Here is a 26127-nt window from a genome sequence, read left to right on the forward strand (position 1 = left end):
GACTCGCCCTCAGCGTTGAGGGGGGTGCCCTGCACGAGCCCGAGACCCTGCCCAGGGCCCTCGATCGGGCTGATTCTCCACCCAGGCCGGTTGCCCCAGAAGGCGCCGTAGGGGATGTGACAGGCACTCAAGGTCATTGGTCTCCACAGTCTGGGACTGAGTGTGGGGACCAGGAAGGAGCCTCCCCGTCCCAGGGCCAGTGATCCAGAGGGTCTGGACAGGGGACTGATGGGAGCTTCCACTGCGGAACCTGAGGGGCTTTGCGGGGGCCCACTCTCCTCTCATGGCGGGGGAGAGGCCAGGGCTGATTTGCCCAGCCACACCCCGACAAAGGAAAACTCCATCCTCCCCAGGGAATGAAGGGAGAGGGAGGAGAGGGGGAGAGAGACAGAGAGACAGACAGTGAGGCAGAGACAAAACAAAGCAGAGAAAGAGACAGAGTCAGAGACAGATCGGGAGCTGGGAGTGCGAGTGACGGAGGCTGGAGGGCTGGGCTGGGGCCGTGGGGTTCCTCAGGGCCTCGGGGTTCTTGCTTGACTTGGGACCAGCTGGACGGCTGCTACCTCCTGACATCATCTCTCCCCAGCGAGGTCCTGCCTCTCGCTCCCTGCCAGCGCTGGGGAGACTGGGACAGGGAGAGTGTTCTCTGCTAATGATATGCACACACACCAGGGGCTCAGGAAGGCTCTGTGACCAGGGCTCCTGAGAGTGTGGATTTCCTTCTGCCAGGGAGGGCACACGGGGAAGGTCTCAGCCAGCTTGTGGGCGCGCTGGGAAAGGCCCAGCGTGGTCGGGTGGGCTTCTGCGTTAGCCGGTGATGAGAGGGAGGGCCAGCCCCGTCCTCAGCAGCAGGGCCGTGCAGGAAGGCTCGGCCCCTCTCTGAGCCCAGGCCTTGGCTCAGGAGAGGGATCCATCCTCTAGCACCCGGGGCAAGCTTCGGCAAGACACAGACTGGGCCTTTGGGATGCATCAACAATGAAATCAAAACCGTATTTTTCCGTGTTGGAAGGCCAAGCCGTGATAAATTTGGAAAGTAATAAATATTAGAGCTTTGCAAACTGTTTCCCAGCATCTCACAGCAGATTGGCTTTGTGCAGCCGCGGTGGTGTGCCCAAGTGTGTGTGGCTAGACTCGGGGCTGCCATGACTGGTGGAGGTGGAGACGCGGTCGGGAACATTGAGTGCAACTCATTAGAGGCTGGTGATGGGGCGCTTCCAAGCAGAAGGTTTGGAAGCCCATAACTAGGCAATGTGGGGGGCCAGAGCCAAACCACGGTTATTCACAATGTGGGTTTCTAGCTGCTTCCAAATCTGCCTTCACCAGCTGGGACTCTGAGTGAACTAAATCCCTCACCTTTACCCCAGGGGCCTCAGTTTCCCCAGCTGACCATCCTTCTCTTCCTACATTCTTCAGAGTGACCGCGAAGCCTGCACCCAGTGCTCCCCAGCAGGTGGAGCATCTATGTTACTCAGATGGTCCACCCAAATCACTAACTGGCCTGAATAGTGAATAGGATCAGACACCGAACAGGCCCCCAGATGGCATCTGCCCCATCTCATCTCTGTGGCTGTCGGTGGCCTTGGCAAGCCCATAGGCACATAAAAGTCCTTTGGTGTAAAAGCCCAGATGAGGGAGATTGAGAGCGTGTGGGTGCAGAGCCTCTGGAGAGGATGGGGTCACACTATGCTCAAGTACCCAGTTCTGGGGGCGTCCTTCCCTGCTGGTGACCTCTGAGGTGCCCTGAGCCCACCCTGCACTCGTGACTTCTTGGCCTGCCCCTGGCCAGCCCTCTGGACTGTGCACAGAATCAAACCTCTAGTTTGATTCTCCTGCCCCGCCTTTTCTCTGCAGTACCCTCCCGCCCTGGGATTGGGCTCCAGGGCTGCCCTGGCCAATGTGGACTCCCTTGTGGCACCAAGACCCATGTCAAGGTCCCCATGTGGATACCCCCGCAGGGAAGCAGGTTGTACTGGGTGGCAGCACCAGCCTGTCCCGGTCTGCTCAGCCTCCTGGGGCTCAGAGCTGATGGCCAAGTTCACAGTCTTGCCCCTCATGTATACAGGCTGCCAGACTCCATGAAACCGGAGGAGCCAGGCACACAGACGGTGCATAATATGTTTTGGCTCCTCCTCCTTTCCTCATCTCTGTTTAAAAATTATGGCTGTGAAGTAATTTTAATTTACGTATTTACATAATCCCAGCCTTGGTTCAGGAGAGACTCCAGGAGACTAGAGCAGGCAGCTTGGCTTCAGTATGAGTGATACTGAAGCCGGAGCAGGGCAGTCACTCTGGAAGGAGTGAACTCCCTGCCCTCGCTGAGTCCTGAACACGAGGCACCATGCCAGGCAGCTTCCCTTTTTGTAGAAATGCCCACGTGGCTGAACGGGACAGCCCTGGGAGACCACTCAGTGCCATCTCCCCACTTTGTAGAAGAGTCCGCCAAGGCCAGGAAGATGAGATGAGCCCATTTGCATGGGCTATTGTTCGTTTTCTGGTCTCAGGCAGAGAGCAAGGGACCCCCTGGTCAGAAGTTGGGTGTTTCTAGGCTATTCCCTCCTAGGCATCCTGGTGCACGAACCTCATGGGCTCTTGCAGAGTGAGGACCAAGAGACTCTTGCACCAGCCCCCTCACCTCAAGGTGAGCGCTGCCCCACGTTAGGTCAGGAGGAGTCCTGCAAGGTGCCTCCCCCGTTTATGAACATTACTGAGTCAGCGTGTCTGAGCCTGGTGAAGTAGGTGGGCAGGGTCCATTTTTCAGTCTGCTAAAGCCACTCCTTTAAAAGAAAGACTGATGTGTACTAAGACATTTCTCCGGGAGCAGATGTGTCAGCCTCCTAGTTTAGGTGTCTGATTGATTTCCTTTCACAGCTGGTTCATTTCAAAAGTGCATTTTCTTCTGAGTCTCAAAGTCCTCTGTGTTTATCACCCTTACGTAAATGCATAAAGAAGAAAACAACCATCACCCCAAATTGTACCACTCAGAGCATCTTAGTAAATATGCTGGTAGGTTTCTCCTGGTTCTGCATACCTGGTGGCAAGGGAAATGCACAATAGGATTTTTTTCTGTTAACACTGTGCTATTGTGTCATCACTGTGTCACACAAGGCCGTGGGAACTTTATTGTGTTCACATATTTGTCTGCTTCTCTGGTCATTTCTATGCATAGACTCCTGGAAGGGGAATCACTAGGCCAAAGGGTATGAACACGCTGAATATTTATTGCCAGCTTGTCCTCTAGAAAGTTTGAGTCATGTTATTTGCTCTCCAGGAGTGTGGTGGCGCCACCACCAGTCTTTACAAAAGAACCGGAGCTGGAAATGACCCAAAGTTAATCTAGTGACTAGGTAGCCAGTGACCAGAAGCCAGTCCGATCCCCACTTGAAGCAGGAGGAAGCACCTGGGATAGAGAGCTGGCTCTGTAGCTGGTTGGGGTGGCTCTGGGTCCTGGGGCTCCTGCAAATGAGGGGTCCATCCTAGAAGCACCATTAGCTTCGAGGTAAATCTCCTTCTGACATCAGTCCTGGGCTACACCTCTCATCTGCCCCATCTTCAGGGCTCCACAGAGCCTGCTCCTCCCCTGCTGCCCCGGAGTGGTCTCTGGGTACAGGATGGGGAGCAGTGGGAAGGAACGGGTGGGAGACTCCCCCCAACACACCATCACACAGCTGCTGGAGGCAGAGCCAACATCCTTGGCACAGTTGGGCTTTGGGACCTAAACTCCTGCTGGCCGATTTCCCTGTCCTTCCTGATTCCTGGAGCAAAAGGCCCTTCTGTGGCTACCACGCCCCACCCCAGGCTCCCCAGAGCACTCGGCAGCTCCCCTCACTGGGGCAAAGCTTGTTTCGGCTCCTCCTTCCTTAGCAGGTCTTCCTGCTCTCCCCAGCTCTTTGTTGTCCCTGCCCCCTTTACCCTGTCCTGTGACCACCAGATAAGTGCCGAGGAAGGAGACCGGCCAAGGGAATCCAGTCCCAACTCCTCACTCTGCCCGCACCTCCCCTGCCCACAGGCTTTTTCAACCTGGGGTGTTCTCAGGGCTGTGGGGGTCAGGACCCTGGGCACTGGGCCCAACTTGGTGACCAGCTCCAACATGGCGAGTCTGACAGGGTCCTACCACAATCCCTGACCTATGGTCCAGAGGCCCCAGCAGAAGAGTCAGCAGGGAGGCAGGAGGAGGGAGAGGGAGAAAAGAAAGTGGGCACCACCTGTCTGGGCTGTGCCTGCTCCGGCTGGCCTGTGCAGAGGGCCTGGCTTCTGTGCCTGCACCCCCTCCTGTGTCCTGGCTCATACCCGCTCCTGAGAGGGCTACCAGGTGGGACTGTGCACACAGGCCCTGCGCCAGGGTCTCCTGCACCGAGTGCAGCTCCTGTTCTGGCTCTGGCCTTACAGCATGGGGTGGGAGAAGTTGGAGGGGTCCTGCCTTCCTCATGTTCCCACCATTGCAGGCTTGGGCACGTGGAGAGCCGAGAGATGCATAGTGCTCCCAGGAGAAAAAAAATGGAGCAAAGAAAGTGCAAAGCAAAGCACAGTGGCCCACCTTTACTATCTAAAATAAAGGGGTGCCAGGCTCACGCACATGGGCATGTCAACTTGCTGCTGCCCCTTCTGGGGAGCACTCCCTGGAACCTCAAGGAAGGGGCTGACCTGGTGTCCTGGTGCTGTCTTGGTGGCATGACCAAGAGTGGGAATTTTTTGTCTTTGAGGGACCACTGCCTCCTACGTGGAAGGGGAGGCCTACTTGGTAGAGTCTCTGTTGGAAGGACTTTTGGCCTTTCTACCCCAAAGCATTGGTCTGGGTGCTGGCTTCAAGAGGGCAGGGCCTGCCTAGGGACGTGGGATGAGTGGTCACCGTTCAGCAGGCCGGGCATGATGGGCTGGGCCACATCCTTGGCTCAGCCGCATCTCACTGTGACTCCTGACACCCTGCTGTCTCCTGTCAAGGATGCCTCCAAAACCAGAACTGCGTGTTGCTTCTGGAACTAGGAAGAAGGCCCTGCACTCTGTCTTACTGAAAACTTTTTAAAATAGGTTCATTTTTTGTCTTTAAAAGCCAATATAATTCAAGAGAATGAGAAGAAAAGCTACAGAGTATGAGGAAATATTTGCAAACAACACATCTGGTAAAGGACTATCATTCAAAATAGAGAACACCTAAAACTGAACAATAAGGAAATGAACAACCTGACTAAGAAACGGACAAAAGACCAGAACAGACACCTCACCAAAGGAGGTAGAAGTGTGGCAAATAAGTGCATGGATAGATGTTCAACATCGTATGTCATAAGAGAATTTCAAATTACAGCAAGATACAACTGTACACCAGTGCAATGGCCAAAATCGCCAGCGCTGGGAACACCGAATGCTGGTGAGGGTGTGGCACAACAGGAGCTCCCCTTCATCGCCGGTGGGACCGCAGCATGGAGCAGCCACTGTGGACGACAGTTGGACATTTGCTAAAAAACTAAACTTGCTCTTACCATGTGACCGAGAAATCGTGTTCCTTGGCGTGTACCCAAAGGAGTGGAAAACTCACGTCCACACAAAACCCTGCACGTAGGTGTTTACAGCAGCTTCATTCGTAATTGCCAAAATTTGGAAGCACCAAGATGTTCTTCAGAAGGTGACTGATAAATAAACGGTGCACATCCAGGTAACGAAACGTTACTCAGCGCTGAAAAGAAATGAGCTATGGAGCTGTGGGAGGCAGGGAAGAACCCTGAATGCGTCCTGCTGAGAGAAAGCAGCCACTCTGAGAAGGCTGTGCACTGTGTGACCGCAGCTCTGTGACATGCTGGAAAAGGCAGAACTATGGAAACAATTAAAAGATCGCTGGTTGCCAGGGGTTGGAGGGATGGAGGATGAGCAGGCAAAGCACAGAGCATTTTTAAGGAAGTACAACCGCCCTGTGTGACACTACAGTGGGGGACACATGTCCAAACCCACAGAATGTGAAACACCAGGAGCGAACGCTAGTGTCAGCTACGGACTCTGGGTGGCAATGATGTGTCACTGCAGGTTCATCCATCATGACAAATGTTCCCCTCAGCTGGGGGACGCCGACACCGGGGAGGCTGTGCATGTGTGGGGCAGGGGACATATGGGAAGTCCCTGTAGTTTCTGCTGTGAACCTAAGGCTGCTCTAAAAAGCATAGTCTATTAAAAATAAATATATTCAGTATTTTGTAACTTATTTTAATAGACACTTCCACGTAATCCATTCTGTCAATATCTACTAACCCTGCCACGTGCCAGACCTGTGTGAGGCGGAGGACGTAGTGGAGAGACAGGCTGGCCTGGTGCCTGGGCTCAAGGCACCATAATCCCTCAGGGAAGAGTCAGGACACAAGTAGTAGTCACACACTAAAATGAGAATCACAGTAAGTGTTTTTGCAGTCACCCTGCATTTCACGGGAGCAAGGGCCAGGGGGCCTCAGGCTAGCCTGGAGGGCGAGGGGCTGCCCTGAGGAAGCGCCATGTAAGACTGAGGGGTGGCTGCAGCTGGCAAGGGACAGAGCATGGCAGGAAGAGGCCAGGCAGAGGGACGTGTGTGGAAACCCAGAGGGGGAAGGACCTGGTGTTTCCGGAACCTGGGAGCAGACTTCTGTGACAGGAGCTCGGGAGAGGGGCAGGGGCCAGCCCGGCAGTGCCTGGGGCCCACGCCAGCTGTCCGATTTCTCTCCAAATGCCCTGGGAAGATTGGAGGTGATCAGACTTGCATCTGAGAACTGCCGCCGTGGCTAGCACCCAGCATGGAGCCATCAGGGCGAGGTGGAAACAAACAGAAGACCAGCAAAGGGGCTGTAGCATAACCGGGCAAGAGGGAGATGTGATGGGCCAGGGCTCGGCTGACCCCACCTGCCTTAGGTCCTGATGAGACAGGGGGGCCGAGGGGGGTGTGTCTGGGGACAGTACCTTGCTATGTCCTGAGACCGAGGACACTAGCGGAGGAGCAGACGTGGGGAAGCAGAGGCTGAGGTCAGCGCAGACCTGCGGGCTCGGGCCCCGGGCGGCAGAGGGAGATGTGTGAGGCTGGAGGGGTTCATCTGGAGCCCCACACAGAGCCTGGGCGGGAGACATAAATCTGAGCAGAGAGCTGGTAATTGGAGCCATGTGGGGTTGAAATCATCTGAGGGGAGTGTGTGGGCCGAGGAGAGCAGGGAACAGGGCCATTCACCGCCGCCATCTGTGGCTGTCGGGAGCCGGAGCCAAGACACTTCGCTGGGATTATCAGCGACGTGCTGCACAAGGCAGTCTAGAGCCGCAGGCCCGCCGATGCTCCCCAGCGCCGCCCCCACACCCGGTTCCAAGGGCTCCGCACCCAAACCCGGGAGGTGAGCACGCTCACACCCACGGGGATTTGGCGGCAGGGAGGACAGAGTGCAGGGGTGGTGACCACAGGGACCGAGGCTCAGGTTTGGGGGACCATAATCCCACCCCAGGGAGCTGTGGCGTAAAATGACACGGGGCGCTGACAGAGCTCCAGGCACTGTGCCTGACACATGGTTGGGTTGCTGCGGTTTTAAGGGACTCATAAATAACACCCCATTACTCCCCTCCTCTGTTCACATCCAGCTGAGAAATGAGACGCAGGAGAGAGATAACCGGAGAAGGAGCGGCCGCTCGCTTGCCGGCACTGTCCCCGGGGGAGTGGGCCCACCGGGCTGCCGCGTCCCTGCACCCTGCAACCCTCCCCGTCGCACCTTGGACAGCCCCCTGAGACAGCATGGGGACACGGGAGCTGGCAGCACAAACTGACCCAGAGCAGAGAGAAAAGCCCATGAGGAAATAAGTCTTGGGGTGGGGGATGTGGGCGTGTTGCCTTTCTGTGGCTCTGTCCCACCCAGACTAGGACAGTGGCAGCACTGTCACCAACCAACAGGGTTGAGGGACGGGAGGCAGGGGGTTTCACTCTGGTGGGGGTCTCCCCACAGGGCACCATAATCCCTGGGGAGAGAGGGGTCACCCTCGACCATAGCCCGCCGTTCACGCAACACAGGCCTGGAGAGGGAGGGAGAGAGGTGGCAGGCAGCGGGAGGGACTCACACGCAGGGCTCTGACCCCAGGCCAGCCTGCCAGGGGCGTGCAGCGTACGGAGGCAAAGTCCGGGTTTTGTGCCACAGCTCGCTCTTCGGGCCCCTGTCCCCAAGCCTGGTGGAGTTTGGGTGGGTCCTGAGGGTGCCTCTGTGAGTGGGGTGCTGTAGAAGGGCACTGTCCCCAGGCCTCAGCCTCTTTGCCCTGGGAGCTCTTCTCTCCAACCTGTGCTGTGGATCCACACCCCTGCCACTTCCCAACACTCTCGTTAGCCACTGATTTCAGAGTCGCCAGTCTTTCTGCCCCATTGGTCTGTCGGAGTCGAGTTCTGAAGTCTGGGTCGCAGCGGCCAGCCTGCAAGAACAGCTCCCTTCCATGTGGCATTTGGGCCACAGGGACATGGCCACAGTGTGGGTGGGGTACGCTGACTTGGGGATCCCCCCGTGGCCATGCCTGGGGAGACAAGTAAGGTAAAACCCGCCCTGGTGGGGCGCTGGCCCACCTCCGTCTGTCCCCAGCTGAGCACGGCTCCATGGGGCTCGGTGAGCCCGAGGGATATGGGGCCTGTGGTGTGCCTGTCTGATTCCTCTCCTGGTCCCATCCTCTCTACCTAGGACTTCCTCACCCTTGCAGATCCTTCCCACAGCCACACGTCTCAACAGTCAAGGGCTGGTTGTGACAGCTGGCTCTGGACTTCGCTATCAGGGCAGAGAGAGGCGGAACCTGAAAGGCGGAGGGAGCGGCGTTCCAGTGGGAACTGCCCAGCCCAGGCGCAGCACAGCCTGCAGGGAAGCTTCGCACCTGCCCTGGGGGCCAGGCCAGGCAGTGGCATGGCCTGGAGCAAAGGCATCAGTCATTCAAAAGGACGACAAGAATAACCGAGGTGGCAGGCAGAAGCCTTGCTTCCCAAACACCATTGAGTTTGCGGTACTTCCACTCATCTGGAAGAAGTTCAGTCTCAGTAACCTGGGAGATTCCCTTTGCACCCCAGACTTATGAAGCCTTGGGGTCTCACAAGAGCAGCAGGCAAGCCCTCCAGCCCCCCGCGGAGGCCGCAGTGTGGAGGGCCCAGCCTGCCTGGACCCCAAGGTCACAGCCACCTACATGGGAGTTGGAAGTGCCATGCCTTGCCCACAGCCACTGCCCTCAGAGGTCTGGCCTCTTTCCTCGGTGCTGACAGCAAGCTGGGCAGGGTCCCCTCTCCTCTAGGGACCCCTGGACTCTGCCTCCCTCCCAGTCTCCGCGATCTCTCCTTTCCCTCACAGCTTCCGCGGCTGACTCCTTGCTGCCGGCCACCGCTCCTTCTGACCCTGCAGAACAAGAGCCAGGACGGGGACGTCTCTGGGCAGCCTCTGCTTTCTGCCCCCTGCACCCCCCAGGAGGGAGGCCAAAGCAGGGCAGGACGGACGTGGAGAGAACCCACACGTGTCGCATCTCAGGGAATTTCCCTGACTACCTGCATGGTCTGTACGACTCGTGGTGTCATCACTTTCCATTTGTCATCTCCATGCCTCCTAGACTGGCGTCCTCAGGTCTTTGAGAGAACTTGGGGGTCCCGAGCCTCAGGATAAACATAAATGACCAGCAAAGGTAACTAGTTGAAACCGTAGTATATTTTGAAATCCCTGTCGTGTAAGGAAAGCCCCCCAAAAGATCTGTTTGCCTTGAGTCTAATAATTACACTGATTCCAGAATTCACGAGAGGAGTTGGGTTTTGGGACGGGATTCTCCACTCTGTTTCTCAAAGCCCACCATCCCAGCTTCTCCTGCTGCTGTGGGGTTCAGCCCTGGCCCTATGGGGGCACTTCGTGGTCTTCCTGAGCTGAGACTGGGGTGTCTCTCCCTCCTTGGACTCCATTCTCCTTCCCCTCCGCATGGCCTGCCTTTGGCCCCCTGCCAGGAGGGACCACCCTGGCCTTGTGCCCAGGCTCCGTCCTTCAGCTCCCGAGGCCCCTGCTGAGAGGCACCCATCTGGACTGCGGGGTGAGCAGGTGGGACGAGGGGCCTTGGCAGTGCGTGTCTCAAGCAACTGCAGGAGGACGGGGTGTTTCACCGTGTCCAGTGACAATCCTGCGGTGCTCCTGCACCTGATATTGACAGTGTCTTTCTCTGCCACCCCAGCCTGCTGTGTTTTCATTTCTCCAAGGAAAGAGGAAGAAGATGAAAGAGAAAAAAGAAAAAAAAAACTTTCTGCCACATACTATAAAACAAACAGGGGCATATTATGGAGGGTGAAAACTGCATGAATTTTAAAGATAATAAGTAAGACTTCAAAGAAATTTTGGGATTGCAGCCCCTTTTGGTCTATACCCCAAATGCCTCGAGTTACTTATCTGTGTGTTGGAAATAAATTGCTTAAACATTCTGAGACGTGCTGGCTTCACCCATTTTAATCTTCTCCTTGTTGTTTCTTAGGTTGTTTTTAAAATTTATGTTTATCAAAGTCATACATGTCCATAGCTCTAAAACTGAAAAGGCTCTGTGAGGCTGGTAATGAAAAACAGCGTCCCCCACCCTAGAGGCGGGGCCTCTGAATTCCCGCAGTTTCTTCTGGTGCTTTCTCCCTTACTTCACAGTAACAGGCTTGGACTGCCGTTTCTTGATTGTCCAGTGTAGATGTGATTTAATGAATTCCTACTACGGAAGAGGAGGATGCAGCTGTTCTGAACCAGCCTTCTCCTGAGCACACGTGCGTTCTCTTCGCCTCGCCCCGTCATGGTAGTTGCAGCGTAATTTGGCCAAAGCAATATGCGGTATTTACATAGTTATGACTGTGTTCAGATGATTCACAGCTAAACCACGTAGCACACATTTCCTATTTTGTACAACTTGTTGTTTTACTTGGAATATACAGTTGCCAAGATTCTCCTTTGTTTAGTTTTCTATTCCTATTCATGCCTGGCTTGGGCCAGAAGGGGGCTCTCTTTGCAGCGTGCAGACCTTCTGCGGGACCCGCCTCGCCTCCCCTGGTGACGTCCTCCTGGGGCCTCCTGCACCCCTGTGCACCGGCTGCTCTACCCAGCTGCCCAGCTGTCATTCTGGGGTCCTGGAAGGCCCTTTTGTGTTTCCTGGGTTGGAGCCCTACTTGTTGAATGATAGGTTCTCTCTTGGTTTTCTCCCTAGATGTGGAGAAGTGTCTCCACCTATAGCTTCCTGAGAGATGTTTTGTGCATATGTGGCGTGTGTTCTGAGAGCTTGTACGTGCCAAAGTTAGTTATTCCACCCTCGCGTTTGATGGCAGCTTGGTTGGAGGTTCTCGACCTCAGACTTTGAAGCCATGACCACACCTTCGGCTCACAGAGCTGTGTCCAGAAGTCAGATGACATTCTGATCCTTCTTCCTTTACTCGGGGCCCGATTCCTCTCTGAAGTCTTCCAGAATTCTCTTTTTGTCCTGGGAGGGCTCCCGTGTGTGTCTCATTTTGAGAGGCGGGTACTCAGTGGATCTTTTCAAACTGGAGACGCATCATCATTACTCACAATCTGGTAAATTTAATTTTATTATTTTCTTTAATTACTGCCCTTTCCCCCTCCACTGCATATATTTTCTCTGTTATCTTTTCTAAAACTTTATTTTTCTGATACTCTCAAAGTAGAAAAAAAAAAAACAAGAAGAGAAAGAAAAGAAAAAAATTTAAAAATTAAAAAGAAATAAAGCTTTATTTTTCAATTATGCACCTCATCGGCTGATTCTCTAATTTTTGCAGCTTTTCTCTCCTATGTTTCATCTCTTTGTTTGTGTTCTACCTTTTAAAAAATTTCCCTCAATCTTTCTACTGAATTTTCTTTTATGCTATTCTTTTAGCTATTTATCATTTTAATTTCCAAGAGGACTTTTTAAATTCAGAATGATCCTTTGAACATTTATTTTATTATTTTTAAAAGCAACCGGCTCTCATTTCATGGACGTAATATCTTCCTGTTTTCCACAGCTCAGGACCTCACGGCTCCCCTGGGCTCCCCCTGCCCCGCCCAGTGCGCCTCTCTCCCCGCTTTCCCTTCGTCCACTCCATCCTCCACAGTGCTCTTTCCTCTTTTAACTCTCCTAATCTTTATTAATATTTATTATACAAATGCTAAGTACATTCTCATTACAAAAAATTCAAATAGCACTGAACTTTGCTCAGAGAAAAACATGAAAGTTTCTCTTCACCAAACCATTCCTCATACCCACCACTGACAACACTGCGATGATCATTCTTTAATTAACTTTGTATGTATTCATTTATAGATGCACAAATGTGTGAATATATATATGCACACATGTATATGTATTTGCTTTTTAATGTAAGTAGTATCATTCACTGGATTCTGTGATTGCTTTTGTCACCTACCATGTCTTGGAGATTTTTTTGTATCCACAGATGCAGGTGCTCATAACAGCTGGGTACTGGTCCACACACACATGCCCTGACCGTGTGCTCAACCACGCCTCACTGGGGCAAATTTATGTTGTCCTGAGTTTCACTTTTCCAAGAAGCGAGGAGTATATATTCAACTTTATGCACATATAAGAAATTTTTTAGAATATACTCCTAGAAGTGGAATTTTTATAAAGTGTAGGTTTAAGTTTAGTAAATCTGCAATTTGCCTTTTAAAAGGATTCCTTCCACTGTGAGACTTCTTGATGCTGCATGAATACTTTCCCCATGTTCTTGTGGCAACATCAGTACGTTGCATATTTGCCTCTTTGAATGGAGAAAAACACCTTACCTTTTGTCTTCTTTTTTTTTTTTTTTGAGACAAGTGTCTCACTCTGTTGCCTGGGCTGCAGTGGTGTCATCATAGCTCACTACAACCTCAAACTCCCAGGCTCAAGTGATCCTCCTGCCTCAGCCTCCCAGGTAGCTGGGACTATAGGTGCACCACCACACCTGACTAATTTTTCTACTTTTTTGTAGAGATGGGGTCTTGCTATGTTGCTCGGGTTGATCTGGAACTCTTGATTTCCAGCACCCTTTCAATCTGTTCTCTGGGTTTCCCCCACCATGGTATTGGATAAAATATGGGCCAATTCCACTGAATTTTCTGGTTGCCCTGCCTGGCTACTCAGTGTAGCACCACACGGCACCAGTCAGGACCAGTGGAAGAACAACTCGGGCTCTCACCCAAGTCACAGCTTCCTCAGCCCCCATTTCAGATCAGCCCGAGGGAACTACCCGGAAAAACTCAGCTTTCCTCACCCCATGCTCTCCCCACCCAAGAGGAACTGGACTCGGGAAGAGGGGATGAGGAGAAAAGGCCTCAGAGTTGCTGCTGTCACGTGGCCCTGGGGCTTTCCAGGCTGGGGTGCAATTTCTGGTGCTCTCTCCTGAATGATGCTTTGGGGGCTCATTGGACATGCAGTCTGCTGTAGGCCACATTGTAGTTCTCATGACAGAGGGAAGGCCTCCAGCTGGGGGTCCCTTGGAGTGCCCCCTCAGCCCTTAATTTGGGGTCCTGATGCCCTGGGCCCTTCCTTCTCAGCAGGGTCCTTTGACTCTCGTTGGGGCACCCTGAGCAGATATAGCCACACTATCCACCCCTTCAGTCTTTTGAAGGACATGTGTCATATTCCTGGTGACCCTCATTGAAGTTCCTCTCATAATGTGACTCCCCTGTGGTGTGGGCTGGGGGGCAGCTCACCTCTCCTCCTCTGTGTGCGTGTGTGCGTGTGTGTGCGTGATAGTGTGTGCCATGTGTGTCTCAGGGGAAGCTCAGGGGATGCAGTCAACTCTGTCTCTCTCTGCCTCTCTATGGGTGCAGAGACAGAATCAGATAATCCTTTCAGCAGGTCCTGAAATAGGGGTCCAGCATTCAGACCCTGGGGCTAGTTGGCACCTACTGTATTACTCTTGACCTTTGGAGTCTGAGGCCAAAGCAAGACTGAAAGAGCCCATCTTAGTGTTCAACACTGTTGCCTCATCTTAACCGTCTGTCCCCAGTCTTCACCCGTTTTTCTATCCTACTGTTTACCATTTGTGATTTGTAAGAGCTATTTGGGGCTGCTAATCCCTTGTTTGTGAGAAAATTATGCATGTTACTTGCTTCTAAACTTTATTATGTGTTTTGATCTATGACAGTTTTTAGTTTTTATGAGATTAATCTGTTGTTATTTCCTTTATGGCTTCTGGGTGTTGAATCTTCCTTCCTTGGGAAGGGAATCTCCACCCTAAAGTTGTAAAAATAATGTCTTTTTTCCTCTTAAAGCTTTTATGTATTTTTTCCATTTAGGTCTTTTAAACATTTGTTTTTATTACAAAAAATGCATCCTAATATAGCAAAAATGTCAACACAGAATATGTGACTAAATCAGTTAGCTATGTCTTCTCTTTCCACCTTCAGGCCGGCTTCTCTAGGCAGCCAGAGTTGGCAGTTTGAGGTCTCTCTCTCACCTTCCTTTGTGCTAATATATTAATAAATATGTGTTCTAATAAATGGAGTTTGATTTTATCCTATTTTACCAAAGTGGGAAGATGATCTTTAAATGCCTCTGAAACTAATTATTTATACTTTATTATAGATTTCATTATAAAGTTTTAAAAATGTGTTCAGTTTAAATTTCGTTTGAGCTAACTGTTGTGCATGTTCACATGCAGTTGTGAAAAATAATACAGACAGATCCTGTGTACCTTTTATCTGATTTCCTGCAATGGTAACATCTTGCAAAACTGTAGTACAATATCACAAACAGGATGTGACATTGATGCAATGCAGGGGTTTTATCCCTATCTTACTCGTACTCAGGTGTGGGTATGTATTTCTGCACAACTTTATCACACATGGGTACACATGTAGCTTCCTGTACCCACCACCACAGCCACGACACAGGACATGTCCATCACCGTCACCACCCTGCTCCTGCCCTTCATAACCACGCCCACCTCCCTGACACCACCACCCGCCCCCACACACACATTCGCCCACATTCCTCCCACCCCTAATCCCTGGCAACCACTAATCTGTCCTCCATTTCTATAACTTGGACATTTAAAAATGTTATGTGAATGGAACATACAGTATAAAATCTTTTGGAGTTGGCTTTTTTCATTCATAACTGTGCAGCTGCTCACCCAGGTCGGTATCAATATTTCATTCCTTGCTACTGTGTATTCCCTGGTGTGGATTTACCACAGTTTGTTTAGCATCCACCTGCTAAAGGACATCTGAAGTGATTTTGTTTTGGGCTACTGTGAGTAAAGCTGCTGTGTGCAAGTTTTTGTGTGAACACAAGTTTTATTTCTCTGGGAAAAAATCCAGGAATGAAATTTCTGGCCCACATGGTAAGTGCATGTTTAGTTTCCTAATATAGTATTCAAATCATCTTCCAGGAAATGAAACCATTTTTAAAAAATATTTTGTGAGATCTGTTATGAATTGAATGTTTATGTCCCCCCCTAAATTCATATGTTGAAATTCTAAGCTCCACTGTGATAGTATCGGGAGGTGGGGCCTTTGGGATGTGATTAGGTCATGAGGGTAGGGCCCTCGTGAGTGGGGTCAGTGCCCTTATGAGAAGAGAGATGAGAAAGGCGATTTTTCTCCTGGCCATGTGAGACGATGGCTGTCTGCAAACCAGAAAGAAAGCCCTCACCAGACACCAGAACTGCCAGCCCTTGGTCTTGGACTTCCCAGCCTTCAGAACCGTGAGAAATAACTGTGTGCTGCTAAGCCACCTGCCCTACCGTGTATTTGTTATTGCAGCCTGAGCTGACTAAGACAAGATCCAGTTTGATAAACACAGACCTAGCCTTTTTTCATTTAATAGCTCTGCGACATGCCACAGTGTGGATGTAATGTTACCGATCCCACCATCCAGGTTGTCTCAGGTTGTTTTTTTTTAATCTATCGCCAATGATGCTGTGATAGACGTCCTCTTACAGAGATTCTTACATACTTGCAAAAACTTGAACTGGATTTCCATAGGCTAGATTTTCAGATTTAATAATTTTAATAGATATTGCATATCACTTTTCAAAAAGTTGTAGCAATTCACACTACTGCTAGCAACATATGAAATTAGCCCTTTCCCCACCTCCTTGCTAGCAATGTAAACTCTTAGTCTCCTTAGTTCTGTTCTAATATTTTATCACTTTTTAAGTTACATATTTGAAATGTGTAGCATAGATGAGGGTTCTTTTTTCCTGTAAGTTGTTCCAGTTAGCTATTACTGAAGGACAAACTACCTGCAAACTTGATTAACCTGAAACCGATAATTCACTGTTAATATTTTTACATCATGTGATTCTCTGGATTAGGAATTGGGACAGGGAACAGCAGTAATGACTTGCTTTTGGTCCTCAAAGTCTGGACACTTAGCTAGAGAATGGAGGAGCTGAGGGCTGGCCCATGCCTTCCTCATTCTGTCCCCCATGGACTTCCCCACAGCTCGCCGGACTCAGGATAATCAAACCTCTCAGAGGGCAGCGCAAGGCTCAAGACAAAGGAAACAGAATCTGCAGTCCTCTTAAAAGCCAGAACTGTAACTGGCACAGCGCCACTTCCAACATACTCTATGGGTTGAAGCAATTACCGCTGAGCCCAGATTCAAAGGGAGAAGGCTGAGACCCACCTCTCCATGGGAGGCACCTTGAGACTTCGGGGCCATGTTTGACCTGCCACACAGGTGGGTTCCCAGTTAAGCCAGTGCCAGTTATTTCATCATTCTTTAGTTACTGAATTGAAATATTACCTTTTCATATTACCTCTATTCTATTTTACTGGTTTATTTGTCTTTTTCTCACCTAAAGCTAATGTGTTTTGATTCCTATGGTGTCATGTCGTGATGTCTGGTGAGCCCGGTCCCCATCACTGACTCCCCTGCTCCAGAACTGGTGGCAATTCTGGCTCATTTACACACTCAGGTACAGTTTGGGTTAGTTTTTCATATTCCGTAAAAATCCTGTTTGGATTTTTGTTGGAATGGCTCAAAATGTAGAGATAGTTGTGGGAGAATGTATATCTCACAGTAGTAAGTCTCTCCTTTAGAGACACAGCACATCTATTTTTTGGGCCTTCTTTTTATATTGAAGTCTTACAATTTTCTTTACACAGGTGTTACTGGAGATGTTAGTGCATGTCTTAGTGGATAAAGTATTTTTTAAAGGAAAATCTCTCGGGTTTCCTGGGTAATGATATTATCTGGCAATGATGTCAGTGTTGCTCCAATATTCGTACTTCTTGTACACATCTCTTGTGTTATCGCCTTGATGAACACTTTAATATATGTTGAATGTTTAGTAGTGGTGATGGTGAGAGACATCCTTCTTTTATTTCGTTCTTCAGTGGTAATACACCGGCCATTCACCTTTTAGTACTTTATTGGGTAGAGTCTTCTAGTATATACTCATCCTTAAAGATTTTCTCTTCTATTCCTGTTTAGCTCAAAGTTATTATTATAAATGGGTTTTTAATTTTTTCATATGCATTTCCTACATCTTTTTAAATGATCATATGAATTTTCTTCTTTAACTTGTTAATTTAATACAGTTCATTGACAGATTTTCAAGTGTGGAACAATCTTTGCCTTCCTTGGAATAAGCCTGCATGGTGATGAAGAGCCTGTCTCCCCTGGCTCTGTGCCCCGGGCTCTCCTTGAAGGTTGCCCTTGGGGAAAGTCAGCCCAGAGATGTGCACTCAGGTGGGCTTTGCTCTCAGGGGTCACAGCCAGGGGGTGGCTGCTGTCCCATGCCTGGAAAGTTGTTTCATAGTGTGGTACAGCTTTTATGTGATTCACAGCGGAGTGGTATCTTCCATACTAGTTACTATGCCCTTTTTAAAAATTTCATTCAGTTTTTACTATTTTTAATGTTGCAGAAATGTAAAATTTTACAAATAATCTTTTACCTGCTTTCTGGTTGTTTCATTACTTAGATACCTATAAATGGAATTACTGGCTTAACATCTTTCTGATCTATATTGCAAAGCTTGCTTTCCAAAAGTCCACACTAATTGACAGCAACATAGGAGAGTATCTATTTTATTGCGCTCAAGCCAACATCGATTACTATTAAACTTTAAATCTTGATTAATGTGTAATGAGAAAGATTTCATACCTCATAATTTATATTTGTTTGATTATTAAGATGCTTCACGTGTTTTCATTACTTTAAAAAAAAAAAAACTTTTAATTTTGCACCAGTTCTAGATTTACAGAACTATGGTGGAGGCAGTACAGAGAGTTCCCCTACAGTTGACATCTTACATTATCAGGGTGGCATATTTGTCACAACCGATGAGCCAACACTGGTGCATTAGCAGTAACTAAAGTCCATTCTCAAGGCAGATTTCCTTAGCCTTCACTTAATGTCCTCCTTCTGTTGCAGGATCCCATGTCACATGTAGTCATTGTGTCTCCTTAGGCTCCTCTTGGCTGTGGCAGTTTCTTCAGTTCTCCTTGTTTTTCATGACCTTGACAGTTGAAGGAGTGCCGATCAGGAACTCTGTAAAATGTCCTGCAGCTGGGATTTGTCTGATGGTTTCCTCATGGTTACACCGGGGTTTGTGTTCTTGGGAGGAAGCCCGCAGAGGAGAGGTGCCCTTCTCGTCACATCATGTCAAGGGAATGTGACGGGTGAGCTGTCCGCTCGACCCGTAACTGCTGATAAGGACCTTGATAGCCCGGTGGCGGTAGTGTTGCCAGGTGTCTCCACTGTAGTTACTCTTTCAAAAACATTCCTTTCCACACTGTATTCTTTGAAGAAAGTCACTTCCCTGCCCCCTGCAAGAGGCACGAGAGGATCTTTCTTAGATCCTCAGCATGACAACCTAGTGAGGTTCCTAGAGGTAAAGCCCATGAAAGCAAGGGCCCCCCAAGACCGCAGCCCCCTGGAGCTTCTCAGGGTTGCTCTACTCCACACTCCGCCTCCAGCAATTCCTCAAAACTGCCGCCTAACGATCCCACCAGCCTCTGGCTCACCTCACTGTGCCTCTGGACTTGCTCTGCTCCCTGGATTCCCAGGGGTGGTTTGCCCTGTGACCTTGATTCTCTGATTGGTCCAAGAAAAGTTGTTGATCTTCAGTTTTTTCTTGTGGTGAGGATGGAGTGATGATGTCCAAACTCTTTATGTTCTGGAGCTGAAGCCAGAAGTCCTCTTGTTTTATTCTTGCTTTTCCTAGATTTCTTTCTTTCTAATTTACAGGGATCACGGGTGAGATCATGGACAGGTCAGAGAATTCAGTGTGAAGTGGAAAGGGTTTGCCCCAGGTGACCAAACATGACAATGGTTAGACTTTGCATCCATCACATGGAACGCCAAAACCTCCCTACTCCTTCCCAGACCGTGGAGGGTTTCCGCCTTTGCCCCTCTGCTGGCCTGTAGTCTCTGGGGGAGACGCGCCTCCTCTTGTTGGAGGTGAGCCCGCTGCACTCGCTTTCCGGGCGGTTTCCACCCTTTCTGGGGCCTCCTCCCCAGCCGAGCATGAGATCCCTGCACTTACACCTCCCTGCATCCTGAGAGCTCTCTTGGGCTGTCAATCTGATCTTGCCTTCTCCCCTTTCACAGACAAAGTAATAGAAGACAGAGACCAAAAATCAATAATTAAAAACACCTCCACATTCTGCTCTTATTTCCACACCACTGCCTGCTTCTTAACCAGCACCCACTGTGACTCTCACCCCTAGTGCAGCCAGATATGCCACCATTCACAAAGCTGGCCAGTGTCCCTAAGAGCTCCTCCAGTGCCTGTCCCTCTTCTACAGACTTTACCTTTTTTACCACTTCTTTCCCTTTAAAACAAGGGCCTGAGTGTCCACACGGTCTGGACCCCCAGAAGCCCCTTCTCCGCAGCACGGAGCTCGGTCCGCAGGTGTAGTGGCGTGTGCACCCTGGGCCTGACGTGGAAGGGAAGGCCGGGGAGAAAAGGTTTTCCCACTTTTGCATGGAAGGCCCGAGCTAAAATTGAGAGCCATTGTTTCCTTTCTTCAAAGGGCTAATTAGAATGTTGCTTTGATTTTGATTTTCCATAGGGGAAAAACATTGTTTCTTCTGAGAACTCCTTTCAACATCCGGGAAGCCTGGGGGAGATTATTGGGAGGATTGATGTGTGACATTTATATATGGGGTTTGGGAAGGCATTGTTTACTTTTATAAATCCACTTTTGTTGTCCATGTTCTTAGGAGGCATCGGTTGGTCACTGGTGACAGTTTAACCATGTGATAACCTCAGGCAAAGCTTTCATCCGCCCAGTGAGCCTCTCAACAGGACATAGAAGAACTTGGTAAGAGGTGAAAGATTTATACGATCTGAAGAGAAACCAGAGTACAGAAGAACTTGGACATTTAAGTTTTCTTGGAAGATGGAGGGTGGTGAACCAGCTAATGCCAACTGTTTCCAAGAGATGGGGAATGTGCTATGATTGGTGAGATGGAGAGTGAATTTCAGCTGCCATCTGTCTGGAACTACAGGGTGACAAGTCAACTCCCAACAGGCCTGTGCTAACTTCTAAGGGGACCAGTGGGGTAGACACTGCTTAACTAAAAGTGGAAGGAAACATGTCATGCCTGGTCTCTGTTGAAGCAAAGCATGGGGACGTGGAGGCCCTGTGCCATTGCACACTCTGTGCGTTGAGCAAGGACGAACTTGTCTGCTGAATGGGATGCAGATCCACCTATACATTGTATGGTCTGATTTGTAGGAAACACCCAACACAGGCACATCTATAGAAACAGAGAGTAGGTTAGTGGTTTCCTGCAACCAGGGGGTGGGGGAATTATAGCTAAGGATACAGGGCTTCTTTTGGGGGTGATAAAAATCTTCTAAAATTCACTGTGTTGATGGTGAAGCATAAAGGGCCTGAGTGTGTGACCTTGAGCACATGGGCTGGAGCAGTGTGAGTGGGCCCCAGACAGGCTCCTCTCACACCCTGGGGTCAGACGTGTGCTGGGGCTACTGGCAAGCCCCAGCCTGAAAGCAGACTCACACCCTATCACAGTATGCCCTGCAGTGGGGTGAGGTGGGGGGCTGGGGGGTGGGCTTGGGTTGGTTTCCAGGAAGCACAGAGAACCAACACGAAAGCAGTCATACCAAGGGACACTGCAAGGGCTGGGCGTGCGGAGGTTGGAGCTGGTGCCAGGAGGTTCTTAAGCACTAGACCCTGTAGCAGGGCTGCTGGAGGGATAAAGTAACATGCTTGTCAAGCAAAGCCACAGATAACTTTTTTATTAAAAAGGTATTTTTATTAAAAAGGCAGCTTTTTATGGTATGACTCACATATTATATAATTTATTCACTTAAAATGTACAATTCAGTGAGTTTTTGTATATTCAATATTGTGCAACCATCAACACAGTGAATTTTAGAAGATTTTTATCACCCCCAAAAGAAACCCTGTATCCTTAGCTATCATTCCCCCACCCCCTGGTTGCTGGAAACCACTAACTACTCTCTGTTTCTATAGATGTGCCCGTGCTGGGTGTTTCCTATAAATCAAACCCTGCAATGTATAGGGCTTGGTGTCTGGCTTCTTTCCCTTAGCATGATGTTTTTAAGGTTCATCTCTGTAGCACGCATCAATTTTTCATTCCTTTTTATGGCTGAATACTATTCCATTGTATGGATATACCACATATTGTTTATACATTCATTAGTTGATAAGGGTGTTCCCACTTTTTTACTGTTATGAATATTGTTGCTATTAACATTCATGTACAAGGGTTTTTTTTGTGGAAATATGTTATCAATTCTCTTAGGTATGTACCTAGAACTGGACTGCTGGGCTGTATGGTAACTATAGGTTTAACTTTCTGAGGAACTTCTTCTAGACTCTTCTCAAAAGCAGTGGCATCATTTCACCTTCCTACCAGCAGTGTATGAAGGTTGCATTTTTGCCAACACTTGTTATTATCTGTCCTTTTGACTATATTTGCCCTAGTGATATAAAGTAGTATGTCATTGCGGTTTTGATTTGCATTTCCCTGCTGGCCAGTAAGGTTGAGCATGCTTTCACATGCTTATGGGACACGTGTGTATCTTCTTTGGAAAGAAGATCTATTCAGATCCTTTGCCCATTTTAAAATTGGGTTATTTGTCTTTTTATTATTGCATATTATTCTTTTCATATTCTAGATATAAGTCCCTTATAAGCTATATGATTTGCAAATATTTTTTCCTGTTCTGTGGGTGGATTTTTCATGTTGATTTATCAAAGGATATCATCAAGTTTTTAACTTTAATGAATTATAATTCATCTACTTTCTTCTGTTGCTTGTGCTTTTGGTGTCATATCTAAGAATCCTTTGCCAAATCCAAGTTCTTGAAGATTTATGCATATGTTTTCTAAGAGTTCAATGATTTTAGCTATTACATTTAGATTTTGAAGCATCTTGATTTAAAAACCACAGATATGTTTTACAACAGTGAGATATTTGGAAGGAACATTTAGGATAACTTAATGACAATTTGTGATTTTTAACAGATTCATACACTGCAAAATTTCATTTCTGCATAGTCATTTGTTTTCATGTGCAATAATGGCAGAACAACCATAAAAGTCATGGTGCAGCATGTGAAGTGACGCACTAACGTGGCAAAGCAATACGTGGAAACTACATGCACCTTGCAATGTGTTCTCCACGTCCTGGAGACCTCCTCTCCACCCTCCCACCATGCCCCAGATTTCCAGAGAGCTGCCAGAGTTCCCACTAACAGTGTCACAAAATATGACAGAGAAAATGTGAACCAAGAGATATATTTTCTCCATAACTTAGGGAAACCCAGAACCAAAGAGGGCCTGAAGCAGCTTTCCATCTGCAGCGTTCTGAGAAGGGCAGCCTTCAAGGAGCATCTGACACTACTCTACTGGGGGGACAGTAGAGGCTGGTGGGTGGCAGCCAGGAAACGTGGGGCCAAGCCTCCCCAGACCCAAATTTCCCATGGCACCTGAGAGAACTAGAAGGCATCCAGAGGTTTCCCATAGGACCAGCTACATTATTTGGGGTGCCCATGGCAAAATGAAAATGTGAGACCTCTTGTTCAAAAAGCAGAAAAAGGTCATTAAAGGAACAACAGTGTAACGATTTTCTATCTTCCAGTCCCTATCTCCCCTTTATGGCATTTTCCATTAGCTATTGAATGTCCTGCTCCTTCTAGCTTGGAGATACTCAGGGGCCAGTGCAGACCCTCACAGGTTGCTCCCCCCGGACCAGGGGTGGGACATCGAGCCCCACATCTTCTCTCCTCACGGGGCTGCTGCCCAACTCGCAGTGGAGAGGAGACCCCAGGGCACTGCAATCTTCACAGCAGGACGCGATGGTGCCTGGGTTGGGGGTCAGCGAGAGGCTTGCACCTGCCAAGTCACCTGCTGAACACAGTGAGGTGCTGGCAGCCTGTGTGTGGATGGCCACTGTCATGCCTCCCCACCAAGATGATATGGGACACCCATATCTGACCTTGACCCTCCCCCCACACACCCAGGCCTCCGCGGGGGGCAGAGGGTGGCAGTTGTCACTGGGTGGGGATGGGAAGGGGGTGTCTTGGTAGGACCTAAGATTCTGGGGGCAGCTGATGGCTGAGAACCCACCCTTGGGAGACAGGGAAGGGCAATGAGAGGTGGGACCGCCTGTGCCGAGGCTGGGAGCCCCAGTGTGTGCTCCACCATCAGTCTGACCTCACTTGTTCAAAGATTACGAAGACTTCCCAGTGGGCAGTCAGCAATGACAGTGTGGGAAACCCCAGACGGAGGCCCCTCTGAGGGCAGCCCCTGTGGCCTGTGTTGGTCACCTGCACATACAGCCAGTCCTGCTGTGCCACGAGATTTGTTGGGAGACAGGGCTGAGGTGCCAGCTCAGAGGCTACCTGGTGAGGGGAGGGGACAAACAGCAGCCTACCAGCGGTGGCGGAGTCACTACCAGATGCTCTCAAGATCCCTCATGCCCAGGAGTTGCATGGACAAGGGGTCCCCTGGTCCCACCAGGACACACCCCATGGATCACCCTTGTCAAGGAAGCAACCGAAGAGCAGAGGAGGTGGGATTTCACCCCACTGAGATGGGGAGGAGGACAGCAGTGGTCCCCCGTGCTCTGCCCACCCTTGAAAGTCAGAGCACGGAGGAGGGAGGACGCAGGGAAGGAGGAAGAATCCCTGGGTTTTCAGCAAAGATGTGTTTACCTGGCAGAGTGGAGTCTTAAATGGCAAGTGACTGAGTTACTTTGACTCGGTGCTATCACATTTATTGGCCTCAAATACCACTGAAGAGCTCTCCTCCAAGTCCAGTCGTTACGGAGAGCAAACGTCTCAGGTTCTGCTGCGAAGTGACACCCTGCACACTGGTCCTTGCCAGGGCTGGCGCTGGGAGGGGCAGGGTGTTGAGCCCTCACACATCCAGTTAATTTCCATAAGAACCACACACGGCAAGCATGAGTTCACCTCCACTTTTTGGAAGAGAAAACCAGACTCAGGGAGGGGGAGTCCACTGGCTGAGGTCACGAGGTGAGGTCTGTACAGAAAATGTGGCAGGGCCAGAATCAAACCATGATGGCTCGGACCCCACCCCCATCCCACCTTGGCTCTTAATCTTTCTTCCTCCTAATCTGTGTGTGTGTGTGTGTGTGTGTGTGTGTGTGTGCAAATCAGAATTAATTTGAAATAGCTGACAAAAGCTTATGGAAACCGAAGCTCTTCACCCCAAGCAGGAGGCTTCTCCTCCTATGCCCCCGGTTTAGAAGCTCCCTCTCCCCTCCTGCCCCACAACCTCCCCCTCACCCCAGGCAAATGAAGAGCCCCACCTGGGTTTATCCACTGGTGCTTGACCCAGTGAATTTAATAAGATGTATTTGAATGTTAGTCATGCTGCTAGAGGCAGTTATTAGCATTTGTCTGTAGTATTTCAGTGATGTGAATTTCCATGATCGCTGAGTGGTCATGAAGCACAATAGGACATACGTGTCAATTAAGGCTGCCAGGTCCACAGGTCCTAAGGCAGCGACTTTACGAGGAGAGAGAAATCCAGAAAGACTGGGCTGAAAGACCAGAGAGAGCAAGTCTGTGAGAGCCGTGTGCAGTCCCATGAAGGACATGGGAGACTGTGACACACAAATGTCAGTGTCATGCACACACGGGGTGGGGAGGATCTTCCCGGTAATTACCTCCCGGGAGCGTGGTCCTTCTGGTTCCCAGCGTGCGAGGGAATGTAGAAGTGCGAGGCAAGCGTCCTCAGCACAGAGCTCTGTTAGGAGATGTCATCGGAAGGAAAGACACACAGTGCACGCCTTTTGGCACAGGTTAGGGGCAGACAGCTCCGACCTGGAGAATCTCTAGCCAACCTAAACCCCTCGCTCACCTAGGGAGCCGGGAGTCTGTGCTGCTTCAGAATTCAGGGTGCATTTTCTCCTTGAAAATATTTGTGCTCTGGGCCTTGCCACGGGTCTGCCTTCCTCTTCCTGTTCTGAGCCAGGCCGAGGTGACACTGGAGTCTCCAGGAGACAGGATGATGTGCTACCCACCAACTTTAGACCTGTTTGGTTTTCTCTCAACATTCTTAGAAACATTTCAAACACACTCAAAGTTAAGAGGATAGTACAATAAAAACTGGAAGGCTTCAGACCCAGATTCAACAATTATTTGCATTTGGCTGTATTCAGGTACACATCAATCTGAATTTATTTTTGCTGAACTGTCGAAAGTTGTGCACATGACGCCTTCACACCCAGACACCTTGGCTTGCAGTTTCTAAAAGTAAGGACATTTTCCCAATATAACCACAACATCATTATCACACCTAAGTAACTTATAACACCACAATGTCATCTCATATCCGGCTCATTTACAAATCTTCCTGCAGTAGCTCCTGGACTTCTCAGGACTGGGCCCCGCTTGCCAGGCCCTACCTGAGGAGAAGAAGTACTCAGACAGGGCAGGTGACCTGGCCCGGCTCCGCAGTCTTTGTATTTGAACGCGCCTTCCCTTCCTGGGAGGTTCCTGCAGGTCCCTCCTGCCCTCTTCACCCTGGGAGATTGGGCCTCGTGCTCCAAAGGCCGGGGGTCCAGAGGGAAGGAAAAGGAGGGATGGAGGGTGCCCCACGCCTCCTTCCCCTCGGTGCAGGAGGGTTTTAGAGCTGGGACATAGTGCAGTGGGAGCCAGTCTCCAGGGTGGGCTCTCTTCTTACATGCTACACACAGGTCGG

This window comes from Lemur catta, chromosome 14 (genome assembly GCF_020740605.2).
Source record: "Lemur catta isolate mLemCat1 chromosome 14, mLemCat1.pri, whole genome shotgun sequence".
Lineage (NCBI taxonomy): Eukaryota > Metazoa > Chordata > Mammalia > Primates > Lemuridae > Lemur > Lemur catta.